General features: G+C 43.4%; 1 protein-coding gene across 2 annotated transcripts in view; it reads right to left on the minus strand.

Moving 5' to 3' along the window:
• The window catches only part of LOC134968996 (mucin-5B-like), a 126,378-nt gene extending 113,106 nt beyond the window's left edge, over nucleotides 1-13,272 (minus strand). The window contains exon 1 of one of the 2 annotated variants that reach the window (XR_010189362.1): nucleotides 13,170-13,272. The gene's annotated coding sequence lies outside the window, so the exon portion shown is untranslated. The remainder of the gene's footprint in view (nucleotides 1-13,169) is intronic. The other variant, XM_063944698.1, reaches the window with a different exon arrangement.
• Nucleotides 13,273-26,497: the final 13,225 nt, after the last annotated feature.

Below are 26,497 nucleotides of genomic sequence, written 5' to 3' on the forward strand. Positions count from 1 at the left end.
GCAGTCTCGGGAAATTTTTGACCTTAGGAACTTGAAGGAGTCGACCTATGAAACCACGCTGTTGGCTATTACGAGTGGTTTCATGGCATTGGATTTCCTTCTGATTCAGAAGTTCTGAAGTCCACCACCATCTCAACTGTTTTGAGGGGATTTAGGTCAAGGTTGTTCCTGCCGCACCACTGCATTAGCCATACCACTTCGCGTCTGTATGCAGATTCATATTCATCCTTGTTTAAGACGATGACTGTGGTGTCGTCTGCGAATTTTATAATTTTTACTGATTGCTCGGCTGAGGTGCAGTCGTTGGTATATAGAGAGAAGAGCAGGGGGGAGAGGGCAGATCCTTGAGGGGCCCCCATGCTGATCGTGCGCCCACTAGACGTGAATGACCCGACTTTCACCACCTGTTTTCTTGCTGTCAGAAAGTCGATGATCCAGAAGCATGTTGATTCTGGGACCCCTGAGGAGAGGAGTTTGGCTTGTAGGATACTGGGGACGATTGTGTTGAATGCCGAACTGAAGTCGACAAATAGGACCCTCGCATAAGAGCTCAGCCGGTCTAGGTGCTGTAGGATGTAGTGCAGCCCCCAAGTTAACTACGTCCTCGACACTCCTGTTCGCTCGGTATGCGAACTGCAAGGGGTCTAGGTGGGTGTTAGTCGTTTCTCTCAGGAGGCTCAGCACCAGCCGTTCAAACACGTTCATTGCAACAGATGTTAGTGCGATCGGCCTGTAGTCGTTTAGGTCTTTTGCAGCTGCGCTCTTTGGAGCCAGGATGATTGTTGAACATTTAGACCAGGAGGGAACCTTGCACGTCTCCAGTGAGGTGTTGAAGATCCTGGAGAAGATGGGGGCGAGCTGAACAGCACAGTTCTTTAGGGCAGATGGCGATACTGCATCTGGGCCTGTGGCTTTCCTAGGTTTGACTCTTCTGTACATTCCTTCTACCTCTTTCTGAACCACCCGCAGAGCCTGGGAGTGGGGACCAGGATAGCGGAGTGGGTGGTCAGCTTCGCCTGGGACAGGGGTAGGACTGGGACAGGGGGCCTCTTTCTCAAATCTGCAGTAAAAGTTGTTCAGCTCGTCCGCCAGTTCCTGGTGCATGACAGTGGGTTTTCTTGTAACTGGTTATGGCTTGCATACCTCTCCAAACAGATGCGGGGTCTTTGGCCGAAAGATTGTTAGTTAGCTTGTTGGAGAACCGGTTTTTAGCCAGCCTGATTTTGCGTGTCAGGAAGTACCTGGCCTGTTACATATTCTACATATTGGGGGTAATTCCAAGTTGATCGCAGCATGATTTTTTTTTAGCAGTTGGGCAAAACCATGTGCACTGCAGGGGAGGCAGATATAACATTTGCAGAGAGAGTTAGATTTGGGTGGGTTATTTTGTTTCTGTGCAGGGTAAATACTGGCTGCTTTATTTTTCCACTGCAATTTAGATTGCAGATTTAACTCACCACACCCAAATCTAACTCTTTCTGCACATGTTATATCTGCCTCCCCTGCAGTGCACATGGTTTTGCCCAACTGCTAATAAATTTCCTGCTGCGATCAACTTGGGAATTACCCCCCTTATCTTCTAGAAAGTGCTAGATAAATGATAAGTAGAATTTGATTGGTTGCTATGGGCAACATTTCCACTTCTATTAATACACACTTTAGTAAATATACCCCTATAAGTGCAGCAACACATTCATTTTCTCTGACGTCCTAGTGGATGCTGGGAACTCCGTAAGGACCATGGGGGATAGACGGGCTCCGCAGGAGACTGGGCACTCTAAAAGAAAGATTAGGTACTATCTGGTGTGCACTGGCTCCTCCCTCTATGCCCCTCCTCCAGACCTCAGTTAGAATCTGTGCCCGGCCAGAGCTGGGTGCTCCAAGTGGGCTCTCCTGAGCTTGCTAGAAAAGAAAGTATTTGTTAGGTTTTTTATTTTCAGTGAGATCTGCTGGCAACAGACTCACTGCTACGTGGGACTGAGGGGAGAGAAGCAAACCTACCTGCTTGCAGGTAGCTTGTGCTTCTTAGGCTACTGGACACCATTAGCTCCAGAGGGTTCGAACACAGGGCCTGACCTCGATCGTCCGTTCCCGGAGCCGCGCCGCCGTCCCCCTTGCAGAGCCAGAAGACAGAAGAGAAGCGATGAAATCGGCGGCAGAAGACTCCTGTCTTCATTAAGGTAGCGCACAGCACTGCAGCTGTGCGCCATTGTTCCCACAGCACACCACACACTCCGGTCACTGTAGGGTGCAGGGCGCTGGGGGGGTGGGGGGGGGCGCCCTGGGCAGCAATTATAATACCTTTTGGCATAAAATACACATAATACAGTCTGTTAACTGTATATGTGTAAAAAACCCCGCCATTAAGTTACAGAAAACGCGGGACAGAAGCCCGCCGCTGAGGGGGTGGGGCCTTCTTCCTCAGCACACCAGCGCCATTTTCCCTTTACAGCTCCGCTGGAAGCAGCTCCCCAGGCTCTCCCCTGCAGTATCCTGATACAAGAAGGGTAAAAAAGAGAGGGGGGGCACATAAATTTAGGCGCAAATAAGATATTTAAGCAGCTATTGGGTAAATCACTTTTTATGGTGTGAATCCCTGTGTTATATAGCGCTGTGGTGTGTGCTGGCATACTCTCTCTCTGTCTCCCCAAAGGACTTTGTGGGGTCCTGTCCTCAGTCTGAGCATTCCCTGTGTGTGTGCGGTGTGTCGGTACGGCTGTGTCGACATGTTTGATGAGGAGGGTTATGTGGAGGCGGAGCAGGGGCAGATAAATGTGGTGTCGCCCCCGACGGGGCCGACACCTGATTGGATGGATATGTGGAAGGTCTTAACCGACAGTGTCAACTCCTTACATAAAAGGTTCGATGACGCAGCAGCCTTGGGACAGCCGGGGTCTCAGCCCGCGCCTGCCCAGGCGACTCAGAAGCCGTCGGGGGCTCATAAACGCCCGCTAGCTCAGATGGTAGACACAGATGTCGACATGGAGTCTGACTCGAGTGTAGATGGAACCCGGTTACCACCAAGAGGGGTATTATGTTTGGGGAGAAAAAGCAGCCAGTGACTTTTCCCCCATCTGATGAATTAAATGAATTATGTGAAGAAGCGTGGAGTTCCCCTGATAAGAAACTAGTGATTTCTAAGAGGTTACTGATGGCGTACCCTTTCCCGCCAACGGATAGGTTACGTTGGGAAACATCCCCTAGAGTGGACAAGGTGCTCACACGCTTATCTAAAAGGGTGGCACTGCCGTCTCAGGATACGGCCGCCCTAAAGGAGCCTGCGGATAGAAAGCAGGAAGCTATCCTGAAGTCTGTGTATATACACTCTGGTACTCTACTGAGACCTGCTATTGCTTCAGCCTGGATGTGTAGTGCTGCAGCAGCATGGACTGATACCCTGTCAGACAACATTGATTCCCTCGACAGGGATACTGCTTTGCTAACCCTCGAACATATAAAAGACGTCGTCTTATATATGCGGGATGCCCAGAGGGACATTTGCCTGCTGGCATCTAGAATTAATGCAATGTCCATTTCTGCCAGGAGAGTATTATGGACTCGGCAGTGGACAGGTGATGCTGATTCTAAAAAACACATGGAGGTTTTGCCTTATAAGGGTGAGGAATTGTTTGGGGATGGTCTCTCGGACCTCGTATCCACAGCAACAGCTGGGAAGTCGACTTTTTTGCCTCAGGTTCCCTCACAGCCTAAGAAAGCACCGTATTATCAAGTGCAGTCCTTTTGGCCTCAGAAAGGCAAGCGGGTCAGAGGAGCATCCTTTCTGGCCAGAGGCAAGGGTAGAGGAAAGAAGCTGCACCAGGCAGCCAGTTCCCAGGAACAAAAATCCTCCCCTGCTTCCACTAAGTCCACCGCATGACGTTGGGGCTCCACAGGCGGAGCCAGGTGCGGTGGGAGAGCGTCTCCGAAACTTCAGCAACCAGTGGGTTCGCTCACAAGTGGATCTATGGGCTGTACAAATTGTATCTCAGGGATACAAGCTGGAGTTCGAGGCGACTCCCCCTCGCCGTTACCTCAAATCTGCCTTGCCAGCTGCTCCCAGGGAAAGGGAGGTAGTACTGGCGGCAATTCACAAGCTGTACCTCCAGCAGGTGATAATCAAGGTCCCCCTCCTTCAACAGGGAAGTGGTTACTATTCCACAATGTTTGTGGTACCGAAACCGGACGGTTCGGTGAGACCCATTCTGAATTTAAAGTCCTTGAACACTTATATAAAGAAATTCAAGTTCAAAATGGAATCGCTCAGAGCGGTCATTGCAAGCCTGGAAGAGGGGGACTTTATGGTGTCGCTGGACATCAAAGATGTTTACTTGCATGTCCCCATTTACCCACCTAACCAGGAGTACCTCAGATTTGTGGTACATGACTGTCATTACCAATTCCAGACGTTGCCGTTTGGCCTGTCCACGGCACCGAGAATATTTACCAAGGTAATGGCCGAAATGATGATACTCCTTCGGAAGAAAGCAGTTATTATTATTATCCCGTACTTGGATGATCTCCTCATAAAGGCGAGGTCCAGAGAGCAGTTGTTGGTCAGCGTAGCACTCTCTCAGGAAGTGTTGCAACAGCACGGCTGGATTCTGAATATCCCAAAGTCGCAGCTGATTCCTGCGACGCGTCTGCTTTTCCTGGGCATGATTCTGGACACAGAACAGAAGAAGGTGTTTCTCCCGGTGGAGAAGGCCCAGGAATTGTCATCTCTGGTCAGGGACCTCCTGAAACCAAAACAGGTGTCGGTGCATCACTGCACGCGAGTCCTGGGAAAGATGGTGGCTTCTTACGAAGCAATTCCCTTCAGCAGGTTCCATGCAAGGATCTTTCAGTGGGATCTGTTGGACAAATGGTCCGGATCGCATCTTCAGATGCATCGGTTGATCACCCTGTCCCCAAGGGCCAGGGTGTCTCTGCTGTGGTGGCTGCAGAGTGCTCATCTTCTCGAGGGCCGCAGGTTCGGCATACAGGACTGGGTCCTGGTGACCACGGATGCAAGCCTCCGAGGATGGGGGGCAGTCACTCAGGGAAGAAACTTCCAAGGACAGTGGTCAAGTCTGGAGACTTCACTACACATAAATATACTGGAACTAAGGTCCATTTACAACGCCCTGAGGCAAGCGGAGCCCCTGCTTCAAAACCAACCAGTACTGATTCAGTCAGACAACATCACGGCGGTCGCCCATGTAAACCGCCAGGGCGGCACAAGAAGCAGGATGGCAATGGCAGAAGCCACAAGGATTCTTCGATGGGCGGAGAATCACGTGCTAGCACTGTCAGCAGTGTTCATTCCGGGAGTGGACAACTGGGAAGCAGACTTCCTCAGCAGGCACGACCTCCACCCGGGAGAGTGGGGACTTCATCAAGAAGTCTTCACACAGATTGTAAATCGCTGGGAACTGCCACAGGTGGACATGATGGCGTCCCGCCTCAACAAAAAGCTAAAAAAAATATTGCGCCAGGTCAAGGGACCCTCAGGCGATAGCTGTGGACACACTGATGACACCGTGGGTGTACCAGTCGGTTTATGTGTTCCCTCCTCTTCCTCTCATACCCAAGGTACTGAGGATGGTAAGAAAGAGAGGAGTAAGAACTATACTCATCGTTCCGGATTGGCCAAGAAGAACTTGGTACCCAGAACTACAAGAAATGATCTCAGAGGACCCATGGCCTCTGCCTCTCAGACAGGACCTGTTGCAGCAGGGGCCCTGTCTGTTCCAAGACTTGCCGCGGCTGCGTTTGACAGCATGGCGGTTGAACGCCGGATCCTAGCGGAAAAGGGCATTCCGGATGAAGTTATTCCTACGCTGATAAAAGCTAGGAAAGATGTGACAGCAAAACATTATCACCGTATATGGCGAAAATATGTTGCTTGGTGTGAGGCCAGGAAGGCCCCTACAGAGGAATTCCAGCTGGGTCGATTCCTGCACTTCCTACAGTCAGGAGTGACTATGGGCCTAAAATTAGGATCCATAAAGGTCCAGATTTCGGCCCTATCTATTTTCTTTCAAAAAGAACTGGCTTCACTGCCTGAAGTTCAGATGTTTGTTAAGGGAGTGCTGCATATTCAGCCCCCTTTTGTGCCTCCAGTGGCACCTTGGGATCTTAACGTTGTGTTGGATTTCCTGAAATCACACTGGTTTGAGCCACTTAAGACCGTGGAGCTAAAGTATCTCACGTGGAAGGTGGTCATGCTGTTGGCCTTGGCTTCAGCTAGGCGTGTGTCAGAATTGGCGGCTTTGTCATGTAAAAGCCCGTATCTGATCTTCCATATGGACAGGGCAGAATTGAGGACTCGTCCCCAATTTCTCCCAAAGGTGGTATCAGCGTTTCATTTGAACCAGCCTATTGTGGTGCCTGCGGCTACTCGGGACTTGGAGGCTTCCAAGTTGCTGGACGTAGTCCGGGCTTTGAAAATTTATGTTTCCAGGACGGCTGGAGTCAGGAAAACTGACTAGCTAATTATCCTGCATGCACCCAACAAGCTGGGTGCTCCTGCTTCAAAGCAAACTATTGCTCGCTGGATCTGTTGCACGATTCAGCTGGCACATTCTGCGGCTGGACTGCTGCATCCTAAATCAGTAAAAGCCCATTCCACGAGGAAGGTGGGCTCTTCTTGGGCGGCTGCCCGAGGGGTCTCGACTTTACAGCTTTGCCGAGCTGCTACTTGGTCGGGTTCAAACACATTTGCTAAATTCTACAAGTTTGATACCCTGGCTGAGGAGGACCTTGAGTTTGCTCATTCGGTGCTGCAGAGTCATCCGCACTCTCCCGTCCGTTTGGGAGCTTTGGTATAATCCCCATGGTCCTTACGGAGTTCCCAGCATCCACTAGGACGTCAGAGAAAATAAGAATTTACTCACCGGTAATTCTATTTCTCGTAGTCCGTAGTGGATGCTGGGCGCCCGTCCCAAGTGCGGACTCTCTGCAATACATGTATATAGTTATTGCTTCACTAAAGGGTTATTGTTATGAGCCATCCGTACAAGGAGGATCAGTTGTTGTTCATACTGTTAACTGGGTATGGTTATCACAAGTTGTACAGTGTGATTGGTGTGGCTGGTATGAGTCTTACCCTGGATTCCAAATCCTTTCCTTGTTGTGTCAGCTCTTCCGGGCACAGTTTCCCTAACTGAGGTCTGGAGGAGCGGCATAGAGGGAGGAGCCAGTGCACACCAGATAGTACCTAATCTTTCTTTTAGAGTGCCCAGTCTCCTGTGGAGCCCGTCTATTCCCCATGGTCCTTACGGAGTACCCAGCATCCACTACGGACTACGAGAAATAGAATTACCGGTGAGTAAATTCTTATTTTTTTATCACCTAACTTGAGATCCTAATTGGTTTGTATGACGCTACTCACTTTATTAAATTATGTTACCCATAGGATAAGCATGCTATCATTTCTAACGTCCTTATTTTCAAGAAGTGCTCTTTTACACAGTTTAAGCACCTTCGTCTGATACGTAATAATTGTGAATATGGAAAGCCCCTTTTAAGAGGTAAGACCCAGATTTATTAAGCCTTGGAGAGTGATAAATTGCATGGTGATAAAGTACCAACCAACCAGTTCCTAACTGCCATGTTACAGGCTGTGTTTGAAAAATGACAGTTAGGAGCTGATTGGTTGGTACTTTATCACTGTGCAATTTATCATTCTCCAAGGCTTGATAAATCTGGACCTTTGGGTGAAAACTGCATGTGTAATAGATTATTATGGTCCGTCATAGTAAATAGTGATGTCTTAATTCTACCACCTTCAAGTCTTATATTAACATCATGATTATGGGCCTAATTCAGACCTGAACGCTGATGTGCGAATTTGCAGTCAAATTATCAATCGACTGCGCATGCGTACAGATCGTAGTTCGCACGTACGAGGCCACACTGCAAAATAATCCAGCGTCCTTTTTGATTGCTAGGCATACGCAAGTTGATTGACAGGAAACCGGCGTTTGGGTTTGGTAACTGCCCGTTTTCTGGGAGTTTCAGGAAAAATGCAGGTGTTCCCAAATGTGTTCAGGGAGAGTGCGTGACGTCAGCTCCAGCCCCGAATAGCCTGTTTCTATCGCACTGTAGGAGTAAGCCCTATCCTATGCACAGACCGCACAGACTGGAAAAATCATTACATGGTGAGTGAATTGCAAAAGGATTTGCAGCTGACCAGCATTTGCAAAGCTTTTCACAAGGCATACGCAGACTTGCGCGGGGTGGGTATTCACTCTGTCTGGGCGTCGAAAGGTCTTAATTAGGTCCAATGTGCCTTCAAATTAGTGCCCTATTGTTCAGCACCTTTATATGTATTCCATCTATAAAAACAAAACCAAGTATCCCGGTGCACTAATATATATGTCACTGTAGATTCAATTCAAGAAGAAGCCGTTCACGAAGGATCATCCGATAACCAATATGTCAAAGCCAATTGGTGCTCAGATGGTCAGGGCAAGATTCCCTATAAATATACCCTCTCACCAAAAATCACCCAAAATGAATAAATCAGACATATATAGTTCAAACTTTTTCTTTTACTTCTAAAAATGCATTAAAATACACGAATAATGACATAGACCCAATTAATCCAAACACATGTCTAAGTACAGAAAGTTGAAATGTACTCCACCCTCACCTTTAGCAAAAGGTGTGAGCTCTGGGTGGAATTCTCAAACACTAGAACATGGCAGGTATTGATTGGTGAACCCTACACGTTTCGTCTATCAAGACTTCATCAGGGGTATACAGCTAGTAAAACAATTTAAGTGTGAGATTTACTGTGTAGACAACATTCAATGCTTAAATAAGACCTTGAAGATCATAAATCATAAAAGGTTGTGACCCAATTGCTCCATCTTAAATGTTTTATTTGGGCACGGGTTAAAAGTTGGCATCCCTTAGGGTTGCCCTATATAATTATAACACTTCTAATCTGGTATCAAAGAACAATTCACTGGTATGCTACAGTGAGAAAAGTGGCATCCCGTAGGGTTGCTCTATATAGCTATAACACCTCCAGGCTGGTGACAGATACAGCTCACTGATATGCTACAGTGAGTTCATGTTCATATATTATTGGTAAATTCACAATAATATAGAACCAAGTTCAAAACCAACGTGTGGGCAGGTCACTAGTCTCAATAAAGTGCCTTTACACTACAATGGGCAGTATAGACTCTAGGTATCTATACTAGGGAATTTACTCAAGTATATCACCACAGGGGAACGTGAGATGTGAGCTTCCTTTAGGATTTCTACCCTTTAACATGCTATAACTCACTTTATTTGGCCTGTAACTCTACTAATATTAAATTGCAAATATATGTGACAGAATATATAAATATCTTCAGCTCATGTCAAGGACGTTTTTTTGTCCTAGAACACGGCTTACACCCTCGCTGCAGTTGTCACTTCAAATGTCCCTTATGTTATTTAGTAGCATTTATTGATGGCTGGGCTGGCCGGTCAGCATCCAGAGATACCATGACTGCCCGGCGCTTGTGTGATTACGTCACACACAGTGAGCCGGAAGAAGAGCCGGGACGCGCGTGGCCGGATGGCCGGGACGCGCGTGGCCGGATGGCCGTGAAGCACTTGGCGGGATTCTTCAGCTTATAAGGTACAATGTTTACATTATACACTGTTTGTTCACCTTGACAAAGGGGTTGGAATACCCTGAAACATTGGAGAGTTTCTTGTGAAATACACGTTGACTTCTCGCAGCCTCCGAGTGCTGCTACTCTGTTAAAAAGTATGCATCTTCTTTAAGAGGGCATCGGAGCAACATAGGGGGTCATTCCAAGTTGATCGCTAGCTGAATTTGTTCGCAGCACAGCGATCAGGCGAAAAAATGGCACTTCTGCGCATGCGTATGCGGCACAATGCGCACGCGCGTCGTACTATTGCAACGAGCGATGTCGTTTTACACAAGGTCTAGCGAAGCTTTTCAGTCGAACTGCTGGCTGCAGAGTGATTGACATGAAGTGGGCGTTTCTGGGTGTCAATTGACCATTTTCAGGGAGTGTTCGGAAAAAAGCAGGTGTGGCTGGGCAAACGCAGGGCGTGTTTGTGACGTCAAAACAGGAACTGAACTGTCTGAAGTGATCGCAAGCGCTGAGTAGGTCTGAAGCTACTCAGAAACTGCACAAAATTATTTTGTAGCCGCTCTGCGATCCTTTTGTTCGCACTTCTGCTAAGCTAAAATACACTCCCAGTGGGAGGCGGCATAGCGTTTGCACGGCTGCTAAAAACTGCTAGCGAGCGAACAACTCGGAATGACCCCCCCAGGCTGAGAAGGTGGAGTGCCGGTCCATGTACTCATTATATATATATATATATATATATATATACACTGCTCGAAAAAATAAAGGGAACACTAAAATAACACATCCTAGATCTGAATGAATGAAATATTCTTATTAAATACTTTGTTCTTTACATAGTTGAATGTGCGGGCAACAAAATCACACAAAAATTATCAATGTAAATCAAATTTATTAACCCATGGAGGTCTGGATTTGGAGTCACACTCAAAATTAAAGTGGGAAAACACACTACAGGCTGATCCAACTTTGATGTAATGTCCTTAAAACAAGTCAAAATGAGGCTCAGTAGTGTGTGTGGCCTCCACGTCCCTGTATGACCTCTCTACAACCCACACAAGTGGCTCAGGTAGTGCAGCTCATTTAGAATGGCACATCAATGGGAGCTGTGGCAAGAAGGTTTGCTGTGTCTGTCAGCGTAGTGTCCAGATCATGGAGGCGCTACCAGGAGACAGGCCAGTACACCAGGAGACGTGGAGGAGGCCGTAGGAGGGCAACAACCCAGCAGCAGGACTGCTACCTCCGCCTTTGTGCAAGGAGGAACAGGAGGAGCACTGCCAGAGCCCTGCAAAATGACCTCCAGCAAGCCACAAATGTGCATGTGTCTACTCAAACGATCAGAAACAGACTCCATGAGGGTAGTATGAGGGCCGACGTCCACAGGTGGGGGTTGTGCTTGCAGCCCAACACCGTGCAGGACGTTTGGCATTTGCCAGAGAACACCAAGATTGGCAAATTCGCCACTGGCGCCCTGTGCTCTTCACAGATGAAAGCAGGTTCTCACTGAGCACATGTGACTGACGTGACAGAGTCTGGAGATGCCAAGGAGAACGTTCTGCTGCCTGCAACATCCTCCAGCATGACCGGTTTGACAGTGGGTCAGTAATGGTGTGGGGTGGCATTTCTTTGGGGGGCCGCACAGCCCTCCATGTGCTCGCCAGAGGTAGCCTGACTGCCATTAGGTACCGAGATGAGATCCTCAGACCCCTTGTGAGACCATATGCTGGTGTGGTTGGCCCTGGGTTCCTCCTAATGCAAGACAATGCTAGACCTCATGTGGCTGGAGTGTGTCAGCAGTTCCTGCAAGACGAAGGCATTGATGCTATGGACTGGCCCGTCCGTTCCCAAGACCTGAATCTAATTGAGCACATCTGAGACATCATGTCTCACTCCATCCACCAATGCCACGTTGCACCACAGACTGTCCAGGAGTTGGCGGATGCTTTAGTCCAGGTCTGGGAGGAGATCCCTCAGGAGACCATCCGCCACCTCATCAGGAGCATGCCCAGGCATTTTAGGGACGTCATACAGGCACATGGAGGCCACACACACTACTGAGCCTCATTTTGACTTGTTTTAAGGACATTACATCAAAGTTGGATCAGCCTGTAGTGTGTTGTTCCACTTCAATTTTGAGTGTGACTCCAAATCCAGACCTCCATGGGTTAATAAATTTGATTTCCATTGATAATTTTTGTGTGATTTTGTTGTCAGCACATTCAACTATGTAAAGAACAAAGTATTTAATAAGAATATTTCATTCATTCAGATCTAGAATGTGTTATTTTAGTGTTCCCTTTATATTTTTGAGCAGTGTATATATATATATATAAGCCGAAAACACCCTCATCCTGTGCTGTATTGTTGCTGCCCTCTGAAACGGTCCTACTATTAGCTGGGACCAAAGAAAACACTCCTCCAAACAATGAATCAGGGGGCGTTAACAATCACTTCCCATTAAACTAGCAATACAATTGACCATATATATGGATAATAACAATTTATAAAAAGCACAATTTGCTGTTAGAGATAGCCCTTTCAAATACACAAATCAATAATTAGTGTCATAGATGAAATAAAGAGTATTTTTTCTCTCTTCTACCCTGATGCGTTTCGTCCTTTGCAGACTTCTTCAGAGGGATGGTCAAAATAACTATAAAATCAATCCAAATTTGACAATCAAAGGAAACGCCAGGCCCGTTGGACCATTTCACAGTACAGATTTGTTGGACAATTTCATAAAATGGGATGGAAAGACCTAGTTCAAGTGTGCTCTCCCAAAGTGCAAGTCAAGTCTTGCACTTTGGGAGAGCACACAGGAGCACACTTGAACTAGGTCTTTCCATCTGTGGAGATTTTCACTTATTATTGAAGTTCACCCAAAGTGGGATATTTATTTGCTTTTATTTGATTGGACCCTTACGTACCATGGATAGAGGTCCCATTTTATGAAATTGTCCAACAAATCTGTACTGTAAAATGGGCCAACGGGCCTGGTGTTTCCTTTGATTGTCAATTTTGGATTGATTTTATAGCTATTTTGAACATCCCTCTGAAGCAGTCCGCAAAGGACAAAACGCGTCAGGGTTGAAGAGAGAAAAAATACCCTTCATTTCATCTATGACACTAATTATTGATTTGTGTATTTGTTATCTCTAACAGCGGATTGTGCTTTTAATAAATTGTTATTATCCATATATGTGGTCAATTGTAGTGCTGGTTTAATGGGAAGTGATTGTTAGCGCCCCCTGATTAATTGTTTGAACGAATATATATATATATATGTACATCCAAAAGTAAAGGAGCACTCACCAGTCTTCAAAAGCAAGTTTTCTTTATTTTCAGTGGATCATATGAAACAGGGGTGTATCGACGTTTCGGTCCCCAGTTAGGACCTTTGTCAAGAACATCTAGTATTGGAAATAGCCCCTATTTATACCCAAATGTGGCCCTCCCACCAATCATCCAATTAGAGGGATCCCAAATTTTATACATTAAAATACAAACATAGTACAACAAATACAAACAAGACTTACTAACATATAACAATAAATGTGCAAATCTTACTTTAAAATCGTATATCCATTGTGAACCGCCATATAGAATGCTATAATCACTACAAAAGCGGCGTGCGTTCCACTGCGTCCCGTACTTCCGGTCTGTGGAACGCACGCTCCGGTCACATGACCGGAAGTGTGTATTGAAAGCTAGTGTAGATAAACTTAGAGTGCTCTGCAGATCTCAGTACTTCCTGTCTCTGGAACGCACGTTCCAGTATCCTATCGGGGAGTAATAAGTTTATATAAATAATTGCCTCCGTTATGATAGTGGTCAATAGTCTAAAACGAGATACTAAAAAGTATTAGACTGCTGTGATTATTACAGAAGCAGCGTGCGTTCCACTGCGTCCCGTACTTCCGGTCTGTGGAACGCACGTTCCGGTCACATGACCGGAAGTGTGTACTGAGAGCTGGTATAGATAAGCTTAGGGTGCTCTGCAAATCTCCGTACTTCCTGTCACTGGAGCGCAAATTCCAGTATCTTATCAGGAAGTGATAGATATATGTAAACAGTTGCCTCCGTTGTCATAGCGATCAATAGTCTAAAACGTGATTCTAGGAGCATTCATATATTAGCAAGTATCACCATGGATATATGTATCTCAAACAAGGCCATATTTGGCTAATATTACAAAGACTCTGGTATGATTACATTCTAATAGTGTAAAACTATACTGTTGTTATCTAGTTTATCTGTCAACAAACTTCAACAATTAAGGGCATGGGCACAGACCATCCTTATTATGGAAATCCAAAGTCGCAGAAAAAAATATATGATAATAGGAAAAACAAAAAGTAAAAAGTAAAAAATAAAAAATAAAATAAAAATAAGAATAAAAATATGTATTTATTGAAGATGTGAATTTAGAGGATTATTCCAAAAATATTCCATAGTGAATGCCTTCATTTAGGCCTCGCGGGCGAATAGTGTCAAGCCGGTAGATCCATGATGCCTCTCGTTGCAACAATAATTTTGCTCTGTCTCCTCCCCTTTTCAGGGGTAATATCCGATCTATGATCATGCATTTGAGTGATGCCAGAGTATGCTTCGCTTCATAGAAATGCCTTGCAACAGGCTTGTCTGAATGTCCAACACTTAGTGCTGTTCTGATGGATAGGCGATGATTCGCCATTCTTTCTCTAAATGGACGAATCGTTTTGCCCACATACATCAGAGAGCATGGGCACATAAGTATGTAAATGATAAAATCAGACATACAGCCTACTCGCTGCTGAATCTTAATTTTCTTTCCAGTATGCGGATGATGGAAATATTCACCAGAATTCATACTTCTGCACGTAGTGCAGTTGACACATCGATAGCACCCCATTTTCTGTGGTTGTAACCATGAGTCAGAGTCAGATTTTAGTGATCTATCAGGTTGCATAAGTATATCTTTCAAATTTCGCCCCCGTTTGAAGCTAATTAGAGGCTTAGTTGGTAGATATTTGTTGAGAGCTGGATCACTTTTCACCACCGGCCAGAGATCTTTTACTGCTTGTCGTACTGCCGAACCTGCAGTGTCAAATGTCGTAGTGACCACAAATGGATTTTGCACCTTCTGTTGTTTCCTCCGATTTCCAGAGGAGAAGATCTTCCGTGCTTTATGCAAGCAGTTGTTGATAATCTGTTCGCTGTATCCTCTAGAGAAAAATCTCAATTTCATCTCTTCAAGTTGTATATTGGCTGTATCTGGGTCTGAATTGTTGCGAAGTACTCGCAAGAATTGTGAGACCGGCATGTTTAGTTTAAGAGAACCAGGATGGTAACTTCCAAACTGCAGCAGAGTATTGCGATCCGTGGACTTCCTGAATAGTCTGTGTCCATACCCAAACTCTGTGGCATAGATGGTGACATCTAAAAAATTAATTTCATTCCTACTGAACTCCATAGTCAGCCTGATTGGAGAATCCAAATCATTAAGGCTTTTCAACATATTTTGCAGTGCCACCTCATTATTTGTCCAAATCAGAAATATGTCGTCTATAAAGCGACGGTAGAAGCCGATACTATCTCCAAACAGTGGGAGTATCTGTGTATTCTCATAGGTATCCATAAATAAATTAGCATACGATGGCGCAATGTTGCTTCCCATCGCAGTACCAGCTGTTTGGAGATAGTATCGGCCGCCATATTGAAAATAATTGCACGTTAGAGTTAATTCCAACAAATCAATCAAAAATTCAATCGGTGGTGAACCCGTGTGTGTTCGAGATAAAGCTCGACGAACAGCCATCAGTCCTTCATTGTGTGGTATAACAGTGTATAAGGACGCCACGTCCATCGTCACCAGGATTCCATGTTTGGATGCCGGAAGTACCTTTATCATTTTCAAGAAGTCATCTGTGTCCTTTATGTAGCTCACTGTGTTTTTCACACATTTCTGTAAAAAGCTATCTAAGTACTGTGCCACAGGTGAAAATAAAGAGTTACGGGCCGATATGATTGGTCGGCCCGGAGGTTTCACTAACGTCTTGTGTATCTTAGGCGTCAAGTACAAGATGGGACAAATAGGGTATTCAGTTTTGAGAAAAGATAATGTATCGGCATCTATCCAACCATTATTGAAACCTATATCTAGACTAGTGTCTAAACGTTTTTTAAAAGATGTTGTAGGGTCTCCCCCTAATAGCTTGTATGTGTTACTATCTGACAGTTGTCTAGTGGCTTCATTGTCATAATCCTTAGTATCTAGTACCACCACCGCGCCCCCCTTATCGGCTGGGCGTATTGTCAATAAAGGATTATTTTTCAAATCTCTAAGTGCTTTTTTCTCAAGAGGATTTAAGTTAAATCTCATATGTTTTTGTCTGGAGAGTGATTCCTGTATATTGCAATCCAGTAACCTGGTAAAAGTTTTGATACTTGGGTTTAATGAGGGTGGGTCATACGTACTCTTCTTTTTAAATTTTATTTTAGTGTAATCCATTTTACTGGTGTTTTGAAACTTTTCAGTAAGTCTTAGTTTTCTGCCTAGTTTGAATTTATCAACCGACCACCGAAATTTATCAAATCTAGGTGTTGGTATAAAGCTCAATCCCTTGGATAATAAACTTATCTCAGGTTCAGTGAGTTTGTGAGATGATAGGTTGATTACCGAGTCTTCGGAGGTTTTGTTGTCTTCTTTTTTTCTGTATTTGCCCCGCCTGAGGTGGGGCCTTCTGCGTTTAAAGCAGAGTTATTAATTTTTGAACGAGTATTAGCCCTTGGTAAAGGTGGTTTACCAGTGGTCTGGGAGTCCGAAGAATCCCTATCAGAGGATGAAAAACTATCAAATTGGGATTGATTATATTGGTGTTTATTGTTTCTGCGTCTAAAGGGTACTGAATTATCACTGCCTGTGAGCCACCTGTAGACTCTGTGGTCCTTGTAATCACGTTCAACTTTGATCAACTTAGCTCTTTTAAATGTCACTAGATCTTTGTGATATTTATCAATTTGATCTTTGAGTTTACTAAGCCACTGTTGTGAGCTATCTGCTTGTAAAATATCAATTGCTACAGCACGAGAGGCAGTCAATTCAGTTCTCACTTTCTTTAGATCAACCCCAACTTCTTCTATTACAAGTAGAAGTAAATCGAAAGAGCATTTATTAAGAACCGTGCACCACTTGCTGCAAAAGGCTGGATTACTTCTACCAATTGTCGGGGTATTTTTTATACGAAAACCCCTAGGTAGCTGTTTTTTGCGATAGTAATCTGATAGAAATTGCCCATGCAGCAAGAGGTCCACTTCCTTCTTTTGTAGATTTAATAATTTATGGTACAAATCTAATGCACTTTCTGCCGGTAGTTTCTCAAAATCACTGAACTCAGATAGCACCCTTTCCGCATCCTCATCTGTCAGTGCTAATAGTTCATGTTCAGCTGAAAATAACAGTTCAGCTGATACCAGATTATCCATATGAAAAAGGGACAAATACAGTTTTAAGGAAAAAATATATACATACACTTTATACTGATGTTTAAGTGACCCAAACAATTCAGAAAAAATTTAGACCATCAATGCCACAGAGTAAATTGAAAAAAATGAAAAAGAAAAAAAGAAAAAAGAAAAAAGAAAAAAGAAAGAAAAATTATACGGAAAAATCAAAAGTCCAGAGTCCTGTAAAGAGCCATTGTATTTATACATGCCAAGTAGTTAATCCGGTTGAAAAAAATTATTTCATAAAACATTCAATCCTTTTAGCCTGGTGCCGGACATAACGTCTCAACTATATGTTGAAACAAATATAAGTTCCAAACAGTCCACACTCTGGCCTTTCAAGTATATGCTGGGGTGACTTCCATTATAGTGATAGGTATTGGTCTATCACTTTCCAATATACATCCAAAAGTAAAGGAGCACTCACCAGTCTTCAAAAGCAAGTTTTCTTTATTTTCAGTGGATCATATGAAACAGGGGTGTATCGACGTTTCGGTCCCCAGTTAGGACCTTTGTCAAGAACATCTAGTATTGGAAATAGCCCCTATTTATACCCAAATGTGGCCCTCCCACCAATCATCGGGATCCCAAATTTTATACATTAAAATACAAACATAGTACAACAAATACAAACAAGACTTACTAACATATAACAATAAATGTGCAAATCTTACTTTAAAATCGTATATCCATTGTGAACCGCCATATAGAATGCTATAATCACTACAAAAGCGGCGTGCGTTCCACTGCGTCCCGTACTTCCGGTCTGTGGAACGCACGCTCCGGTCACATGACCGGAAGTGTGTATTGAAAGCTAGTGTAGATAAACTTAGAGTGCTCTGCAGATCTCAGTACTTCCTGTCTCTGGAACGCACGTTCCAGTATCCTATCGGGGAGTAATAAGTTTATATAAATAATTGCCTCCGTTATGATAGTGGTCAATAGTCTAAAACGAGATACTAAAAAGTATTAGACTGCTGTGATTATTACAGAAGCAGCGTGCGTTCCACTGCGTCCCGTACTTCCGGTCTGTGGAACGCACGTTCCGGTCACATGACCGGAAGTGTGTACTGAGAGCTGGTATAGATAGGCTTAGGGTGCTCTGCAAATCTCCGTACTTCCTGTCACTGGAGCGCAAATTCCAGTATCTTATCAGGAAGTGATAGATATATGTAAACAGTTGCCTCCGTTGTCATAGCGATCAATAGTCTAAAACGTGATTCTAGGAGCATTCATATATTAGCAAGTATCACCATGGATATATGTATCTCAAACAAGGCCATATTTGGCTAATATTACAAAGACTCTGGTATGATTACATTCTAATAGTGTAAAACTATACTGTTGTTATCTAGTTTATCTGTCAACAAACTTCAACAATTAAGGGCATGGGCACAGACCATCCTTATTATGGAAATCCAAAGTCGCAGAAAAAAATATATGATAATAGGAAAAACAAAAAGTAAAAAGTAAAAAATAAAAAATAAAATAAAAATAAGAATAAAAATATGTATTTATTGAAGATGTGAATTTAGAGGATTATTCCAAAAATATTCCATAGTGAATGCCTTCATTTAGGCCTCGCGGGCGAATAGTGTCAAGCCGGTAGATCCATGATGCCTCTCGTTGCAACAATAATTTTGCTCTGTCTCCTCCCCTTTTCAGGGGTAATATCCGATCTATGATCATGCATTTGAGTGATGCCAGAGTATGCTTCGCTTCATAGAAATGCCTTGCAACAGGCTTGTCTGAATGTCCAACACTTAGTGCTGTTCTGATGGATAGGCGATGATTCGCCATTCTTTCTCTAAATGGACGAATCGTTTTGCCCACATACATCAGAGAGCATGGGCACATAAGTATGTAAATGATAAAATCAGACATACAGCCTACTCGCTGCTGAATCTTAATTTTCTTTCCAGTATGCGGATGATGGAAATATTCACCAGAATTCATACTTCTGCACGTAGTGCAGTTGACACATCGATAGCACCCCATTTTCTGTGGTTGTAACCATGAGTCAGAGTCAGATTTTAGTGATCTATCAGGTTGCATAAGTATATCTTTCAAATTTCGCCCCCGTTTGAAGCTAATTAGAGGCTTAGTTGGTAGATATTTGTTGAGAGCTGGATCACTTTTCACCACCGGCCAGAGATCTTTTACTGCTGGTCGTACTGCCGAACCTGCAGTGTCAAATGTCGTAGTGACCACAAATGGATTTTGCACCTTCTGTTGTTTCCTCCGATTTCCAGAGGAGAAGATCTTTACAGGACTCTGGACTTTTGATTTTTCCGTATAATTTTTCTTTCTTTTTTCTTTTTTCTTTTTTTCTTTTTCATTTTTTTCAATTTACTCTGTGGCATTGATGGTCTAAATTTTTTCTGAATTGTTTGGGTCACTTAAACATCAGTATAAAGTGTATGTATATATTTTTTCCTTAAAACTGTATTTGTCCCTTTTTCATATGGATAATCTGGTATCAGCTGAACTGTTATTTTCAGCTGAACATGAACTATTAGCACTGACAGATGAGGATGCGGAAAGGGTGCTATCTGAGTTCAGTGATTTTGAGAAACTACCGGCAGAAAGTGCATTAGATTTGTACCATAAATTATTAAATCTACAAAAGAAGGAAGTGGACCTCTTGCTGCATGGGCAATTTCTATCAGATTACTATCGCAAAAAACAGCTACCTAGGGGTTTTCGTATAAAAAATACCCCGACAATTGGTAGAAGTAATCCAGCCTTTTGCAGCAAGTGGTGCACGGTTCTTAATAAATGCTCTTTCGATTTACTTCTACTTGTAATAGAAGAAGTTGGGGTTGATCTAAAGAAAGTGAGAACTGAATTGACTGCCTCTCGTGCTGTAGCAATTGATATTTTACAAGCAGATAGCTCACAACAGTGGCTTAGTAAACTCAAAGATCAAATTGATAAATATCACAAAGATCTAGTGACATTTAAAAGAGCTAAGTTGATCAAAGTTGAACGTGATTACAAGGACCACAGAGTCTACAGGTGGCTCACAGGCAGTGATAATTCAGTACCCTTTAGACGCAGAAACAATAAACACCAATATAATCAATCCCAATTTGATAGTTTTTCATCCTCTGATAGGGATTCTTCGGACTCCCAGACCACTGGTAAACCACCTTTACCAAGGGCTAATACTCGTTCAAAAATTAATAACTCTGCTTTAAACGCAGAAGGCCCCACCTCAGGCGGGGCAAATACAGAAAAAAAGAAGACAACAAAACCTCCGAAGACTCGGTAATCAACCTATCATCTCACAAACTCACTGAACCTGAGATAAGTTTATTATCCAAGGGATTGAGCTTTATACCAACACCTAGATTTGATAAATTTCGGTGGTCGGTTGATAAATTCAAACTAGGCAGAAAACTAAGACTTACTGAAAAGTTTCAAAACACCAGTAAAATGGATTACACTAAAATAAAATTTAAAAAGAAGAGTACGTATGACCCACCCTCATTAAACCCAAGTATCAAAACTTTTACCAGGTTACTGGATTGCAATATACAGGAATCACTCTCCAGACAAAAACATATGAGATTTAACTTAAATCCTCTTGAGAAAAAAGCACTTAGAGATTTGAAAAATAATCCTTTATTGACAATACGCCCAGCCGATAAGGGGGGCGCGGTGGTGGTACTAGATACTAAGGATTATGACAATGAAGCCACTAGACAACTGTCAGATAGTAACACATACAAGCTATTAGGGGGAGACCCTACAACATCTTTTAAAAAACGTTTAGACACTAGTCTAGATATAGGTTTCAATAATGGTTGGATAGATGCCGATACATTATCTTTTCTCAAAACTGAATACCCTATTTGTCCCATCTTGTACTTGACGCCTAAGATACACAAGACGTTAGTGAAACCTCCGGGCCGACCAATCATATCGGCCCGTAACTCTTTATTTTCACCTGTGGCACAGTACTTAGATAGCTTTTTACAGAAATGTGTGAAAAACACAGTGAGCTACATAAAGGACACAGATGACTTCTTGAAAATGATAAAGGTACTTCCGGCATCCAAACATGGAATCCTGGTGACGATGGACGTGGCGTCCTTATACACTGTTATACCACACAATGAAGGACTGATGGCTGTTCGTCGAGCTTTATCTCGAACACACACGGGTTCACCACCGATTGAATTTTTGATTGATTTGTTGGAATTAACTCTAACGTGCAATTATTTTCAATATGGCGGCCGATACTATCTCCAAACAGCTGGTACTGCGATGGGAAGCAACATTGCGCCATCGTATGCTAATTTATTTATGGATACCTATGAGAATACACAGATACTCCCACTGTTTGGAGATAGTATCGGCTTCTACCGTCGCTTTATAGACGACATATTTCTGATTTGGACAAATAATGAGGTGGCACTGCAAAATATGTTGAAAAGCCTTAATGATTTGGATTCTCCAATCAGGCTGACTATGGAGTTCAGTAGGAATGAAATTAATTTTTTAGATGTCACCATCTATGCCACAGAGTTTGGGTATGGACACAGACTATTCAGGAAGTCCACGGATCGCAATACTCTGCTGCAGTTTGGAAGTTACCATCCTGGTTCTCTTAAACTAAACATGCCGGTCTCACAATTCTTGCGAGTACTTCGCAACAATTCAGACCCAGATACAGCCAATATACAACTTGAAGAGATGAAATTGAGATTTTTCTCTAGAGGATACAGCGAACAGATTATCAACAACTGCTTGCATAAAGCACGGAAGATCTTCTCCTCTGGAAATCGGAGGAAACAACAGAAGGTGCAAAATCCATTTGTGGTCACTACGACATTTGACACTGCAGGTTCGGCAGTACGACAAGCAGTAAAAGATCTCTGGCCGGTGGTGAAAAGTGATCCAGCTCTCAACAAATATCTACCAACTAAGCCTCTAATTAGCTTCAAACGGGGGCGAAATTTGAAAGATATACTTATGCAACCTGATAGATCACTAAAATCTGACTCTGACTCATGGTTACAACCACAGAAAATGGGGTGCTATCGATGTGTCAACTGCACTACGTGCAGAAGTATGAATTCTGGTGAATATTTCCATCATCCGCATACTGGAAAGAAAATTAAGATTCAGCAGCGAGTAGGCTGTATGTCTGATTTTATCATTTACATACTTATGTGCCCATGCTCTCTGATGTATGTGGGCAAAACGATTCGTCCATTTAGAGAAAGAATGGCGAATCATCGCCTATCCATCAGAACAGCACTAAGTGTTGGACATTCAGACAAGCCTGTTGCAAGGCATTTCTATGAAGCGAAGCATACTCTGGCATCACTCAAATGCATGATCATAGATCGGATATTACCCCTGAAAAGGGGAGGAGACAGAGCAAAATTATTGTTGCAACGAGAGGCATCATGGATCTACCGGCTTGACACTATTCGCCCGCGAGGCCTAAATGAAGGCATTCACTATGGAATATTTTTGGAATAATCCTCTAAATTCACATCTTCAATAAATACATATTTTTATTCTTATTTTTATTTTATTTTTTATTTTTTACTTTTTACTTTTTGTTTTTCCTATTATCATATATTTTTTTCTGCGACTTTGGATTTCCATAATAAGGATGGTCTGTGCCCATGCCCTTAATTGTTGAAGTTTGTTGACAGATAAACTAGATAACAACAGTATAGTTTTACACTATTAGAATGTAATCATACCAGAGTCTTTGTAATATTAGCCAAATATGGCCTTGTTTGAGATACATATATCCATGGTGATACTTGCTAATATATGAATGCTCCTAGAATCACGTTTTAGACTATTGATCGCTATGACAACGGAGGCAACTGTTTACATATATCTATCACTTCCTGATAAGATACTGGAATTTGCGCTCCAGTGACAGGAAGTACGGAGATTTGCAGAGCACCCTAAGCTTATCTATACCAGCTCTCAGTACACACTTCCGGTCATGTGACCGGAACGTGCGTTCCACAGACCGGAAGTACGGGACGCAGTGGAACGCACGCTGCTTCTGTAATAATCACAGCAGTCTAATACTTTTTAGTATCTCGTTTTAGACTATTGACCACTATCATAACGGAGGCAATTATTTATATAAACTTATTACTCCCCGATAGGATACTGGAACGTGCGTTCCAGAGACAGGAAGTACTGAGATCTGCAGAGCACTCTAAGTTTATCTACACTAGCTTTCAATACACACTTCCGGTCATGTGACCGGAGCGTGCGTTCCACAGACCGGAAGTACGGGACGCAGTGGAACGCACGCCGCTTTTGTAGTGATTATAGCATTCTATATGGCGGTTCACAATGGATATACGATTTTAAAGTAAGATTTGCACATTTATTGTTATATGTTAGTAAGTCTTGTTTGTATTTGTTGTACTATGTTTGTATTTTAATGTATAAAATTTGGGATCCCTCTAATTGGATGATTGGTGGGAGGGCCACATTTGGGTATAAATAGGGGCTATTTCCAATACTAGATGTTCTTGACAAAGGTCCTAACTGGGGACCGAAACGTCGATACACCCCTGTTTCATATGATCCACTGAAAATAAAGAAAACTTGCTTTTGAAGACTGGTGAGTGCTCCTTTACTTTTGGATGTATATTGGAAAGTGATAGACCAATACCTATCACTATAATGGAAGTCACCCCAGCATATACTTGAAAGGCCAGAGTGTGGACTGTTTGGAACTTATATATATATATGTATATATATATATATACACATACATATATATATATATATATATATAAAATAAATAAATACACACACCGTATTAAATGCTTTGGGACTCCATGGGACACCCAACCATGACCTCTTTCTGGATCACTTTCAATGTTATCTGGTTGAGGACCTTTCATACTGTGCTTCAGATAAGCAATTCTTTTGTTACATTGAAGTACAGGCAGCTACTTCTAATAGCTATTTTAATGTTTCCATTAAGGTAATATTGGTGGTAAATTGTTTCATGGTTGGAAGTTATGATGAAATTCATGTCAAGATCTCAATACTTTTGTATGATTTGGCCCTTTTCTACACGATTTTGATGCATTGGGATGATAATTTGTATGAAAAGTGTCAAATCATGTGTAATTTACTTCTGATTCCGACATGTACATCGGATCAGATCCAGAGATTGTCGTTGCTGCACCAAGTATACATCGTATCCCGAGGCAGTAAATGGTATGCAAAATGACCGCATACGATGTATTGTATGAGATATAGCCGCCAGCGAGGCGTTGACGAGGTATCGCATGCGAGGATGCATGTGATACGTCGGCTTAATGTATGGCCACCTTTACTACTACCAAGTTTTAATTTACCTTCTATAGGTAAGAATCCCTACTGCATTTTTCCATCTTACCAATATACTGCACCATGATGATTTCATTTTTCATGAAATTGATGTGGTTGAATGTCTATCGTGGAATTGTATTTGATTTCTTTGGCCAGATAGATTCCTCTGATATGCCTGGAGATTTCTGAGCTTTAGAATGAGTATTTATTGTTTAATTCCACTTGGAGCCTTATTATACAGAATTACACTAATGGTCTGAATCAGAGTTGTACACTTAAGCAATTGTGATTTTCTAATTTTTTAGGCTATGGAACTGCTAATGTTAGCAAGTGAAGCTGCCAGCCACAAATGAAATGAGACTTCCACCAGAGTCATCGCAACTCATTCGCAATTGTGTACACTGCCTAAACGCAGAAATAAGGAACATTGGCTGCTCGAGTAGCCATATGGCTACGCAGACTGGATTCAACAGCAGCGATGCAGGTGCCATGTTTCTCTGAATACATCATCGCAGCTGACAGAATATACACTGAAAATGGCAAAAACATCGGCATAGCACACAAATCTGAATCAGGCCTTATATTCTAGTTATTTATTTTGAGGTTAGCCCTCCATCAAAAATCCATTTGAAAAAGCGACTTTGGTATCTGAACCTTTTTGGATTGCGATGCTCTGTATTTTGCCAGCTGGACCTCAAAATCAGAAAATTGGGACAACAACAACATTTGCACTTCAAAGAGATTGTATTTATGGTCGGTTGGATACATTTTTGTCTAGCTATATTTAATGTTTTGTGGTACCCTCTATATTTTTTTGTAAATATATATATTTGGGTAGAGGTGGGCACTCCAGATGTTCAGATATTCTTGCAGATGCCCAAACATATTGAAGATATTTGTGCAGGAACAGTACTCTGAAAACAGTTTGCATTCATAAAATACTTGTGTTTAATTGGTGCAAGAGGCAGCAGCATTTCAGATCTGCTCAGGACCCTTTATCAAGCTATGTGTGTATGGCTGCCATCAGGTGGGTACTGGGGGCACAGTTTTCCCCCAGCCAGGCCTCTCTGACAGAAAGGGGAGGGCCGGGGCCGCTCATGCCACCACCTGCCCACCTCCTTACCCTCACCACCGTTCGTCCCCGTCAGTTCCCGTCCGCCTGCAGCAATCTATTGAAAACATCCCTCCAGAAATGACCGCCCCCTCAGAGGAGACAGTTATTAAAAAATACTAGAGGAGACCTCCTCTAGTATCTTTAATAACTGTCTCCTCTGAGGGGTCAGACATTTTGGGAGGGACGTTTTTAATAGTTAAAGCAGGCAGGGGCAAACAGCGGCCCCCGCCGTGACATCAGACCCGCAGCAGCGACAGAGTCAGCAGCACCCTGTGTGTGGGGGTGGGGGAAATCCCCTTACAAGAAGCAGAAGCAGAACCCCTGACAATGAGCATAACCCCTGGCAACAAGCAGAACCACTGACAAAGAGCAGGTACTGGACATAATACGTGTGGTGATCCCCAACAGCTCACACTTCCCCCTCACGCCTTACTTCTCCCCCCCAGCTCACTACCCCATCATACATCTCTGCCCACATAACTGCTCCTCCACCGCTCACTGCCCCCTTCCAGCTTCACTGCTCCCCCAACCCTTACTGCCCCTCTACTGATCACATTGCTCTCATGAGAGCTCACTGCCCCATAACCACCCCACATCACCCCCTCCCCCCTACTGCTCACACTGCACACACACTGAAACACTGCACACATACAAACAATGTACATACATACACACTGCACATAAGGGATGGACTGGGGCTTTTCAGCCCTGGCATGTATTGTGCATGCATGTTACAGGGGACATGCCTACTGCTTGTTGGGCATCTCGTAATATTCCCCTATCTTACATTGATACAGCTACATATTGGGCATGGAGGGATGTCAGAAAGCTGTGCTGTGAGTGGCCATCCTGGATCTCAGTGTGGCCGGACTGGCCTAACAGGCCATTGGCCCTTCTGGCATATGGCCCTTCTGGCATATTCACATTATGCCATGGTAGTGCCCCTTATGCACATTAT

This window comes from Pseudophryne corroboree, chromosome 11 (genome assembly GCF_028390025.1).
Source record: "Pseudophryne corroboree isolate aPseCor3 chromosome 11, aPseCor3.hap2, whole genome shotgun sequence".
Taxonomy (NCBI): Eukaryota; Metazoa; Chordata; class Amphibia; order Anura; family Myobatrachidae; genus Pseudophryne; species Pseudophryne corroboree.